The 12,803-nt window shown below is 42.2% G+C and overlaps 1 protein-coding gene across 11 annotated transcripts in view; it reads right to left on the bottom strand.

The window, feature by feature from the left end:
• Positions 1-10,729, bottom strand: part of CCDC126 (coiled-coil domain containing 126) — a 44,827-nt gene extending 34,098 nt beyond the window's left edge. Inside the window, exons 1-4 of one of the 11 annotated variants that reach the window (XM_016957168.4) lie at positions 10,438-10,729; positions 9,991-10,075; positions 3,211-3,404; positions 928-1,060 (exon numbers count right to left, since the gene is read on the bottom strand). The gene's annotated coding sequence lies outside the window, so the exon portion shown is untranslated. Of the gene's footprint in view, positions 1-927; positions 1,061-3,210; positions 3,405-9,819; positions 9,926-9,990; positions 10,076-10,437 lie in introns of those variants that run through there. The other 10 variants (XM_016945547.4, XM_024357771.3, XM_016945546.4 and 7 more) reach the window with 10 other exon arrangements.
• Positions 10,730-12,803: the final 2,074 nt, after the last annotated feature.

Below are 12,803 nucleotides of genomic sequence, written 5' to 3'. Positions count from 1 at the left end.
AAATGATTATTAGCCTCCATCCTTAGGAAAGAAAAAAAAGGAAAGGAAAGATTCAATGTCCCTTCTTTCTGTGCAATGTTCAAAGCTGCAAATAACAGAGGAACTTGCACTTTGAACCTCCTCAATTTTTCTTTATGTTTCAAGTACTGATCCAGCCCCCAGAAGGGCACTTAGATAAGGACAGAGTCACTAAGCAGAAACCTGATAGGCCAACATTGAGGCCAAGGGCTTATGGCTACCATCTGGCATAGCTCTTATTGGAGTACTTCTTCCATCAAAACAGTCTACAATCTAAAAACTTTTAAATCTTAATTTCTAGGCCACTATATTAATTTTCTATTAATCACTTAAAAAAAACACAAAACTTGAAATTCACCAAATTAACAACTAGAGAGTTGTTTTTTGTTTTTTGCTTTTGAGACAGGGTCTCGCTCTGTTGCCCAGGCTTGCAGTACAGTAGCACGATCTCAGCTCACTGCAGCCTCGGCCTTCCGGGCTCAAGCAATCCTCCCACCTTAGCTTTCTGAATAGCCTGGAACTACAAGTGCACACCACCAGGCCTAGCTAATTTTTGTACTTTTTTTTTTTGGCGGGGTCTCATTACGTTGCCCAGTCTGGTCTCACGTGATCCTCCTGCCTCATCACGTGATCACCTGGCCTCACGTGATCCTCCTGCCTCAGCCTTTCCAAAGGGATGGCAGGTGTGAGCCACTGTGCCTGGTCTGGAGTTTTAAAGGCAAAAAATAAAATAATCATCATCATTGTTATTTTGGCCTAAGATAAATTCTTGAGTATTTTTAAGATTCCCAGGAGAAAGTTCTCAACCAACTGCAGAAGTCACAAAAGTAATTAGTCTATATGGCACAAAAGTAGAATAACTAAGGAAAGGGGACACACTTAAAATGAAGTATCAGTAAAGTACTAGACCTGAAGAAGTGCAACAGAGTGTGATCCAACTATCACCACCTCCAAGTGGATTCCTATAGCTGCTTGTCAAGTGGTTTGCCAGACTCCTCTCCAACTCTACTTCAATCCATTCTTCTCAGAGCAGTCAAATATTCTTTCAAAAACAAAATTCATAATTTGAAGACATTTTGCCAATAAAAAAAATGCTCAACCTCATTAATCATAGGGAAATGTATATTAAAACCACTATGAGGCCAGGCACAGTGGCTCACACCTGTAATCCCAGCACTTTGGGAGGCCAAGGCAGGCAGATCACGAGGTCAGGAGATCGAGACCATCCTGGCTAACACGATGAAACCCCATCTCTACTAAAAATACAAAAAATTAGCCGGGTGTGGTGGCGGGCACCTGTAGTCCCAGCTACTTGGGAGGCTGAGGCAGGAGAATGGCGTGAACCCAGGAGGCGGAGCTTGCAGTGAGCAGAGATCACGCGACTGCACTCCAGCCTGGGCGACAGAGCAAGACTCGGTCTCAAAAACATAAATAAATAAATAAATAAAACCACTATGAAATACCACTTCATACCCATTAGGATAGTTATCACACACACACAAAAAAAAAACAGAAAACAAGTGTTGGCAAGGATGTGAACAAATTGAAACTCTTCTGCTCTGCTGGTGGGCACATAAAATGGTGTGGCTGCTGGGGAAGACAGTATGGCATGTCCTCAAAAACTTAAACATAGGATTATCATACAATCTGTAACTGAACTTCTGGATATACACACAAAAGAAATGAAAGCAGAAACCCAAAGGGATATGTGTATGCCTATGTTCATTGCAGCATTATTCATAACAGCCAAAAGGTGGAAACAACCCAAGTGTCCATCAATAGATAAACAGATAAATAAAATGTGGTATCTACATACAATGGAATATTATTCAGCCCTAAGGAAGTAAGATGTTCTGATACATGCTACCACATGGAAGAAGAGAATGGAAAGTTATGATTTAATGGGTACAGAGTTTCAGATGGGGATGATGAAGAAGCTCTGGAGATGGATGGTAGTGATGGTTGCATGATGATGTGAACATACTTAATGTCACTGAACTGTACACTTAAATGTTAAAATGATAAATTTTAGATTATGTATTTTTTACCACACACACACACACACACACACACACATCACATTCTCCTGCTTAAAAACCTTTCAACAGTTTCACACTGCACTTAGAATCTAACATGCAAACTCAGTACCAACCTTTACAACATGCAATCCACAAGCCCTACATAATCTGACTTCTACCCATTTCTCTTTGTCCTAATCTCATACCACTTCCCTCTTGCTCACCATGCTAAACCCATGCTAGGGAAAACACATTAAATTCTTTCTGTCCTCAGGGTCTATACAATTGCTATTCCCTAGCTTGGAGTACTTTCCCTACAACCTGTTCCTTTTCATCCTTTAGTACTTAGTTCAAATGTCATTGCTTCAAAATGTTTTCAAAATGTTGCACTCCAATTCCTATCCCACTCTAGCCACAAGGTACTCTCTATCATTTTCTTTTTTTTTTTTTTTTTTGAGACGACGTCTTGCTCTGTCGCCCAGGCTGGAGTGCAGTGACTCGATCTCGGCTCACTGCAAGCTCCACCTCCTGGGTTCACACCATTCTCCTGCCTCAGCGTCCCAAGTAGCTGGGACTACAGGCGCCCACCACCACACCCGGCTAATTTTTTGTATTTTTTTAGTAGAGACGGGGTTTCACCATGTTAGCCAGGATGGTCTCGATCTCCTGACCTTGTGATCCACCCGCCTCGGCCTCCCAAAGTGCTGGGATTACAGGCGTGAGCCACCGCACCTGGCCCTATCATTTTCTATATGAAATTATAGTATATCTTTAAAACCTTGTAAAAGTTATTTTATCTCCCTAAGGCCTGATATCCTCACTTATATAATGGGGACAATAATACCTATTTAATACTGGTAAAGAATAACTGACATACTACTCAATAAATATTAATCTTTATCATTAGTGTCAGGCATTTATGCAACAAGGCTACTAATTCTTGGTAATCTGAGTAACATTAGGTAATATAGGAAATGTCTTAACAGACTCAAATAAAACTCCTGATTAGCTCTCATGGGCCTCCACAACCCAGTCTCCAAAGACCAAGTTTATTTCTCATTAGTCACAAAAATATCTCCTCCAATCCAGCCAGTCTTCTCTCTGCTTCATACAATAGTAATAATTATATCTTACATTTATATGATAAATTTTATTTACCCAGCATGTGTCTTACCTGTTTGCTGACATCCTCTCATTCAGTTAATAACAGTCAGCTCTCAGAGAGGCTACAGGCTTGAAAATGTTTCTACTCAGAATTTGTGGACAACATGAAAATGTCATTGGTATTAAGTCACTGGAGCATTACCTAGTCCTAAAAGATGACACAATAGCATGTTGCTGATGAGAACAGTTCATCTTCTAAGTAGTCTGAAAGGAGACGAGGTAAAATACCTGTTTAAATCTTACCTCGGATAGAATGATTTCAAAACCTCCTTACCTTATTCTACCCCACACTGATCTTCTTCTAACTCCCACAGCATGTTACTTCATACCAATTAATTTTATATATCACACATCCAAGCATGTGTGTAAGCCATGTCTCCCTGATTAAGTCCCAGGTCCCTTATGGGCAAGAACAACAAGCCTTACACTGCTGCCACATCCCCCACAGAGCCTAGTGAACAATCAGCCGTCACTGAGAAATGCCTTATGTTTACTTTAAAACACATCCCTGAACCTAACCCCACCTTCTCCCACGCAGCAATGTGACCTCTCTGCAATGAGTTTTGGGGTAGAGGACCAGAGGATAGAAATCTGGGGGTAAAGTATCTTCAATTATCCTTTTCTAGACTGGAAGAACCTGAGAAGAAACCTAATCCATTTCCCTCGCATTTCAGATAAAGAAACTGAAGCCCAGAGATGTTAAGTGTCTTGCCTAAAAATGAAACAACCAGTTAATGGCAGAAATCCTACTGGTCCAGAATACAGGTCCTGACTCACTGTCTAGGGTTTTCTCTACAGCACACTACCTTCCTTACTTCCCCTAGAAAGATTGTGTTTGTAAATACAGAATAAACTGTATTAAATGAAGTTTTGTTCTTTTTTGCTTTAAAAGAATGTAACCAGAAAATAGTAATGGCAGTTTAGGACAATGATCCTGAAGATGCCTAATTTGAACTATTCACTAAATTATTAAGCTGGCTCTTAAAGTTTCAAGTAAACTGTATTCACATAAATCAAAGTATTATAAAGTTGCTACAAGAAGGATTTCGGAAGTCTTATATGTTAGTTTTTATACAGGCAAAAAACTAGAAGATAAAAACATATGAAGTAAAACAAAGATAAATACAAAGTCTTCTAAAGATAGAGACCTTCACCATGATCAGTAAACATAGTGATAACACACTTCCAGAAAAAAGAATTGGAGGTGGAGGGTGGGGGGCAGTGCATAAAGGCCTAGGCTCAAACACAACCTTTACTACATGCAGTTCTATTTAAGGCATGAAAGAACTTGGTTTACTCATTCATTTGTTCACTAATTCATTCACAATAGCAAAGTACCTACCACGTGCCAGGAACCAGAGATGTGAAAGGTAAAGCAAGATACGAAAGACAGGATTCCTGTTTTTCTGGATACTATTTTAATAGGAACAGGACAACAAACAAGCAAACAAACAAGTTATCTCAGCTTGTGATAAACTGCTATGAAGAAAAAAAAAAATGGTGATGTGTCTTGGAACATCTGCCTGAGGTGGGAGGTCAAAGAATAATGAGGGGGTAATATCTGATTTCAGAAAGAGGAGGAAGTACAAAGTCTGGTTCCAATTTCCTTCCAACAAAACCTTTAGAATTCTTCTTTTACCAGAATCTCGGGAGCAGTCAACAAATTCCTTATTCCTATTTTCCTCAATACAAACAAATGAGAATGAGAAGGCTCCCAGAGCACAGCATGAAATGGCCTGGTCTGGAGAAATCATACAAACTGAACAGAAGGAAACCCACAAGCAAAGAAAGCTTTGTGTTCCCCTGTCTTAAGAAAATGGCAGTTCCACTATTTGGTAATATACAGGAATAGTAATGATCTGATATGGTGGTGTTTACAAAGAAAAATATATTCTTATTGGTGTTCTCTAATCTGAAAGGGGCAGTGGCAAGATCAGATATGAAATAAGGTCTAGGTAGCAATCTGTCAGTGCATTTACTTAAAACTTGTATTAAGCATTTTAAATATAATTTTTCAAACTCCAAAATATTCCCTGTTAAGAAACACAAAAGTAGAAAAACATGGATAAATTTTTTTTCTAAATTTGTATATTTATTACAGGCATTAACATGTCCACTCCACTTTACAAGATCTTTGGAGAAAAGTGCTATTCCAAGCTCCATTATGCTACTTGACAAACAGCACACTATGTATATGTAAACAACCAAATATTTAAGCCATTTTTCAGTGGTTTCTCCCTAGCCACAGACATAAAGATATGTGCTTGTCTTTAGTCCAACATTATTTCCAGAGAAAAGTAAAACAGGCATGGTGGTTCACACTTGTAATCCCAGCACTTTACAAGGTTGAGGTGGGAGGACTTCTTGAAGCCAGAAGTACAAGACCATCCTGGGCAACACTGCAAGACGCAGTCACTACAAAAAAAAAATTAAAAATTAGCCGGGCATGGTGGTGCGCACCTGTAGTCCCAGCTACTCTGAAGGGTGAGGCAGGAGGACTACTACACAAGCCCAGGAGTGCCAGGTTTCAATAAGCTATGGGTGACAGAGTGAGACTCTATCTCAAAATTTAATTAATTAATTAAATCAAACAAAGAATCAGCAAATATTTAAACTAGAACAACTTCATTATAAAGATAAGAAAAATGAAGCACAAAGAGAATTAATGACTACTCAAAGTCAAACATACAGAGAAACGTTAGGCATCCAAACTTTCAGCGCAGGACTCCACTGTTTTTCAAAAGCAGGGAACAAAATCAACAGTTTGCAATGAGCAATTTTCGAAACACAAGATAAAATAGAAACCATCAGAGTAGACTGTACACACTACCAATTTTGTTTTGTTAAATTTCCAGTTTATTTTTACATATACAGACACATGCATGCATACACAGTTGTTGCTGTTTGAGATAAGGTCTGGCTCTGTTGCCCAGGCTAGAATGCAGTGGCCATAGCTCACTGAGCCTTGATCTCCCAGACTGAAGAGGCCCCCACCCTTGCCCCTGCCTCAGCCTCCTAAGCAGCTGGGACTACAGGTGTGTGCCACTACACTTGACAAATTTTATTTTTAGCAGCGACAAGGTCTCACTATGTTGCCCAGGCTGGTCTCAAACTCGAGCTCAGGCGATCTTCCTGCCTCAGCTTCCCAAAGCGCTGGGATTACAGGCATGAGCCACTGAGCCCAGCCTATGCACACACAGTTATACGTGTATGGAGTCTTTTTTTTTTTTTTTAATTATTGATATCAGATCTAACTATGTTGCCCAGGCCAGTCTCAAACTCCTGGGCCCACGTGATTCTCCCACCTCAACCTCCCTAGTAGCTAGGACTGACTGCAGGTGCACACAACCATACTCAGCCACCAATGGAGTCTTGCTATAAAAAGATCTCTTACTACGGATTGTAACAAAAAAGTTTAAAAAATACTGCATTTCACACTCCCTGTCATCTGTCATGAAGTACTTCCTTGTATTTTATGCAAACATAGCAACAGCAATATTAAAAACACAAATAGATGGCTAATCATACCTTAAAATGTCTCATTCAAATCTCATTTTTGCATCTATTCAGTGCTCTACATTTTGTGCCATTATAACTATAGCTAAAGTAACTATCAACAGCAATAGCAGCAACTAGCAGGCAGAGAAGCTTTCACTCAGCCAAAGGTACTAGAAGAACTACTGCCTATTAGTCTCCAAAGGAATTTCAGCTAGAGAGGCATAGATTTACTACAAAAAGACACAGTATGTTCACCACAGCTCAGAGGTTCAAACAGTTCTCTCCAAAAACGACCCAAAAAAAAGTCCTCCACAGACTTGACCCCGGAATGTAATTTCAGGGAAAAAGGGGCATTCCTAAAATATTTTCTCTATGTAATACTGCCTGAGGCTAATATGGTGGTGGGCGGGGGGGGGGGGGGGGGGGGGGCGGGATTAACACAGAACACAGCCATTCACTCCATAATAAGGTCTAATATTTAAAATGCACTGCCTTGAGAGAAGCTACACTAAAATTCCAGCTAAGATACGGAAATAATGAGTGTCAAGATATCAGATCATTTTTAGATGGCACATTTGGGAGACAGAATAGAAGACAATAGCACTGAATATTACAAAAACAGATAAAAGAAAAATGGTAAAGTAAGGCAGGGATAAAAACAGAAAATGTTAAGGCAAAAAGAAAACTAACCATTATGCTACAGTAAAAGTTTAATTTAAAACATGGCCTGGCGTGGTGGCTCATGCCTGTGATCCCAGCACCTTGGGAGGCTGAAGAGGGCGGATCACTTGAGGTCAGGCATTCGAGACCAGTCTGGTCAACATGGTGAAACCCCATCTCTACTAAAAATACAAAAATTAGCCAGGCATGGTGGTGCATGCCTGTAAACCCAGTTGCTTGGATGGCTGAGGTACAAGAATCGCTTGAACCTGGGAGGTAGAGGATGCAGTGTGCAGAGATCGCACCACTGCACTCCAAGCTGAGTGAAAGAGCAAGGCTGTCTCAAACTAAACTAACTAAACTAAAATATGCAATAAAATAAACTATGCAGGCCGGGCTCCAGGGCTCACACCTATAATCCCACCATTTGGGAAGCTGACATAGGCAGATCACTTGAAGTCAGAAGTTCAAGACCAGCCTGGCCAACATGGTGAGACCCTGTCTCTACTAAAACTACAAAAATTAGCCAGGCATGAGGTACAAGAATTGCTTGAACCCAAAAGGTAGAGGTTGCAGTGAGCCAGCACCACTGCACTACAGCCTGGGTGACAGAGTAAGACTCTGTCTCAAAAAAAAAAAAAAAAAAACCTATATATATACATATACATAGACACACACTATGCAGCACTAGATACTTCAATCACAGAGCTTCACCTGTCACAGCCGTGGCCAATCATGTTTTGTGCCACATGTCCCCACCTCCCCTTCCAAAGCCAACTAGGCTAGCATCTCTGGCCTCAAACAAAGAGGCCCCAGGGAAAACCAGGCAGTTGGCAGAAGGAGCTGAAGGAGAAGTCATGAAAATAAATAATAAAGTTGGATGAGGGGATTGACAAGCTAAAGTTATTAAGAATCAGGCACAATAGGTATAGGGGCTATGAGCAAAAGATACAGAGTAGGGAGAAAGAGAACAAAGCATGTCAAAAATGCAGAGAAACTGCAGCTCATGAGAGAGTGATAACTGGCTGGTAGAGATTCTTATTTCTGGCAGCTTTCTTGTTCTCTTAAATGTATTCCTTCTTTCAAGGTAGTTTGAAAGAATTATATGACCTGAAGCAGGAAGAAACACTAAGAACACAAATGACTAAAAGGGTTTACACGAATTTTGTTTCCACATTTAAAAAAAAACCTCTAAAAACCTTTATCATTGAAAGTCTGAGCTAGAAGAGTCCTTGGAATCAGACCAATTCACTATTTTAGAGATGAGGACATTGAGGACCACAAAGTAATCTCAGGTTACACAGATAGTGACAGAGCAAGGACAAAACTAAGGACTCCTATTTCCGTAGCCATTACTCTCTGTCCTACACTGCACTAAATAACACCAACATAGAAACATTTTCCTCAAAACAAGTATTTTTGCAACACATTTTAGAGTGAGTCAGAAATTTTATGTGCATATGCCTTTTTCCACAGTTTAAGTAAGTTTTCCACAGTTTAAATAAGTTTTCCACTTATTTATTCTCTGGCTCTCTGTTATATTTATAAAATACATCATTAGATTTCTCCTTTTCTCCCTCACATGTATTTTAAAAATTAATCTGTCACTAAAGAAATAACACCAGCAATTCATCAGGCCCACTGGCTTTTCCCCCCTACAACTGCGTATTTTAAAACAGCATTTAATCAGGATTGTTATTGCACATATTGTGTAATAGCGTTTGAACTCAAAGTAGTACAGGCAGACATTTTAAGTGAAAAATAAACTTCAATTAAGGATCATAGAGACTTCCTTGAAGAAAAACTCATAACCAACGTCAGTAAAATTCAGGAGAAAATAGTGCAAGAACAACTGAAACTGAAAGGGGACGAATGTGAAATTTATCAAGTCATTCCTGATGAAATTTATTGCGTTCATTCAGGGTGTCTTGTGAACAAAAACTACAACTTGTAAACACAAATCCCAAACTGGGGAAATTATTAATCAGTGAGAAGATGCAGACAGATGTAGAAAAAAGTTGACCCAGGTTAAACATGGTGAAGCCCAGAGGCAGGACTGTAAAATACCTAGATGCCTACTCTGACGAAACAAACACTTAAGCGCCTCTAAGGATCCCCAAAGGACACACCTGAGGGGGAGGGGAGAGGTGAATAAATACTTGTAACTCTGAAGCTGATCCACAGAAAAGCAGAGTCTTCAATTTCCTAAGAACATTCTCAGCCATCTTAAAACAGCAGAAATTAGGAAGACGGCATATTTTAATGAATCCTTTGGTTAGGTTTAAGATAAAGTGAAGAACACACAACCCAGGATGATTAAACAAACAAAAGCACAAAACTCAAGTCCAGAGGCCACTTCGGTCACTTCAGTCATAGCTAATGAAAGTATCACAAAGGATCTTTTCATCAAATGAAGAACTAATGACGTTATAGGTCTATATTCCTAATTCTAACCACTTACAGGTGTGTGTTTTGATGGATGAGAAAACTCAAGCTTAGAGCCTTTAAGTAACCAAGATCACCAAGGCAGGCAGTGAGAGAAACCCAGGCAGGATTCGAACCCCAGCTGGCTGAGCCATTCTCATTACCGTCACAGTCAACAATCAACACGGCAGTTTAAGTTCATCCTTACCAGTCACCCAGGAGATGAGTTTTGAAGAGGGAGTTTAAAAGGGGCATCTGACTTTCTCTCTCTCCCAAAGTAGAAGAGAACTGAGCTGTCAAAAACAGAAAAAGAAGTGAGTGCGGTGCCGCCCGGGATCTCCATCCCGCAGCTCCGGACCAAGCCCGCCCCGCTCGACTCGCGCAGCCCCAGCCACGCTGGGCTCTCCGCCCGAGCCGAGGCGCCGCGGCTGTCAGACGCGGAGGGGCAGAGACGCGGCCCAAAGGAAGGGACAAAGAGCCTTCCTGGCCGCGGCCGGAGGCTGCCGGCCCGTTCCTAAGCCGGGTTTCCGCAGCAGCGGCCCTAGCGGGGCGGGGACCGGGGACGGGGGCGCGGCGGGGGAGGAGCGGCCGGCTAGGCTGAGGGGCTGCGCGAGAGGTGCGGGCCCGGCTGGCGGACTCGCCCCTTACTCATTACCTGGCCGTGGGCTTCTCGTCACGGTCGCCGCCGCCACGGAGCTTCTGAGCCGGGGCGACGCAGCGAGAGCTAATAAGCGGGCGTCAGCTGCGTCCCACACTGGCGAAGCAGCCTCCAGATCGAGCTGGAGAAACGCCGGTGGGTGGGAGTTGGGACGAGGTTTGTTCCCAGCTTGTGGAGATTTTACTCCGCTCGTCCCTCGCACTCGGCTTCCGCTCCGCCTCCCTGCCGGCCCTTCCCGCACTCGGGGGCCAGCCGCCCGCGGCGCGCGGCATTGTGGGGGATGTAGTCCCAGAATGAGGAAGCGGCGGCACGTGCTTCCAGCCGCCCTGCACCTACCCTGGGTCAGAACGACGCCGTTGCGCGGCAACCAGAGAGGGCGGCGGGGTCTTCTGTGTTGGAAGATGAGCCCGCCAGAGGCATACCCTCGGCCTTAACTCGCTGCAGGCGCAGGAAGAAGGGCTCTGGCGTCTTGTTCCCGACCCTCCGGTGAGGAACCAACCTCCTAATACTATTGACCTGAGGCTGGGAAAGCTTAGTGATGATTAAGTGTGCTACAGATGAGACTACCCATTATTGAAGCCGAAGGTCCTTAGCCAGTGGAGTGAGGCAAGAAAAATAAAAGGATTGAAGATTAAATAGGAAGAAACAAAATTATTTTTTCATAGATTATGTAATTATGTACGTGGAGGCCGGGCGCCGTTGGCTCATGCCTGTAATCCCAGCACTTTGAGAGGCCAAGACGGGAGGATCACCTGAGGTCGGGAATTCGAGACCAGCCTGGCCAACATGGTGAAATCCCGTCTCTACTACAGATACGAACTTAGCAGGGCGAGGTGGCGGACGCCTGTAATTCCAGCCTCTCGGGGGGCTGAGGCGGGAGAATTGCTTGAACCCAGGAGGCGGAGGTTGCAGTGAGCTGATATCGCGCCACTGCACTCCAGCCTGGGCAACAAGAGCAGAACTCCGTCTCAAAAAAAAAAAAAAAAATTGTTTGTGGCACTTCAAAACAATCTGCAGATAAACTTAACAATAAAAGAGTTTTTAACAAGGTTAATAGATACAAAAATCATATTTTAAAAAATCAATATTTATTTATATATGCTAGTAAAAAAGATAATTTTTTTAAAGATACCATTTCCAACAGCTCCAAACAAATATCAAGTACCTAGGAATAAATCGATCAAAGAAATGCAAAACCTGCCTGAAGAAAACATTGAAAGACACTGAAGAAGACCTAAATAAAGATATAACATGTTCATAAATTGGAAGAGTCAATACTGAAAAATGCCAAGTCTCTCCAAACCTACCTACAGAGCCAGTGCAATTCCCAACAAAATCTCAATAAATTTCTGTGTATGTGTGAGAAACTTGACAAGCTAATTCAAAATGTTATGGGAGAGCAAAGACAAGCATTCATGAGGAAGAGGAGGAAGAAAAAAAAAGAAGAGGAGAAGGAGTGAGAGGAGGAAAACTTGTGCTACCGGATAACAAGCTTTATTATAGACTAGGCACGGTGGCCCATGCCTATGATCTCAGCACTTCGGGAGGCCGAGGCAAGTGGATTGCTTGAGCCTGGAGTTCAAGACCAGCCTGGGCAACATGGCAAAACCCCATCTGTACCCCCCAAAAAAATACCAAAGTCAGCCAATTGTGGTGGCATGCACCTATAGTCCCAGCTACTCAAGAGGCTGTGGGCAGGAGGATCACTTTGAGCCCAGGAGGTGGAGGCGGCAGTGAGCCATAATTGTGCCACTGCACTCCAGCCTGGGCGACAGCAAGCCTCTTCCTCAAAAACAAACAAAACAAAACAAAAACAAGCTTTATTTTAAAGCTGTCAATCTAAATAATAGGACCTCTAAAAGAAAAAGACATTCATTTAAGAATAGGGCATTGCAATGGGAATATACATGCCACAGTAAACTCTGTGTGTATTCAGGGAGGTAAAGGAAGACAAAGAAAAAATGAGGAGGATTAAATAATTGCTTTGAAATTATTATGCTTGGCTACAAGGATCAATAATAAGGGTGACTCCAGTTCTAGGTTGAACAGGCAGTTGCTGGGCAGATGTCCACACAGAAGTACTTGTTGTGTAAGGTTGCAGTGGTCTTTATGTAAGGTTGTGGTTTTTGCAGAGTCTTTTGCAATAGTTTAGTTATCAGGTATACACATGTGAAAGCCTTCCCTTCTTAGCCTTCACCAGCTCTGTCAGGGTGTTTTGTTTTTAACACAAGTGACTCCATTTTGATTCTGACAATTTTCACATTTCCCTTTTTTGATCAAGATCTTTCTCAGAATGCATCACTGATCAGTCATTTTGTAGTTACATTCTGATGTCCCTGGAGGCCAGGTTGAACGTGTCCTGG

Source organism: Pan troglodytes, chromosome 6 (genome assembly GCF_028858775.2).
Source record: "Pan troglodytes isolate AG18354 chromosome 6, NHGRI_mPanTro3-v2.0_pri, whole genome shotgun sequence".
Classification (NCBI taxonomy): Eukaryota; Metazoa; Chordata; class Mammalia; order Primates; family Hominidae; genus Pan; species Pan troglodytes.
This window is presented reverse-complemented; position numbering and strand designations above follow the sequence as displayed.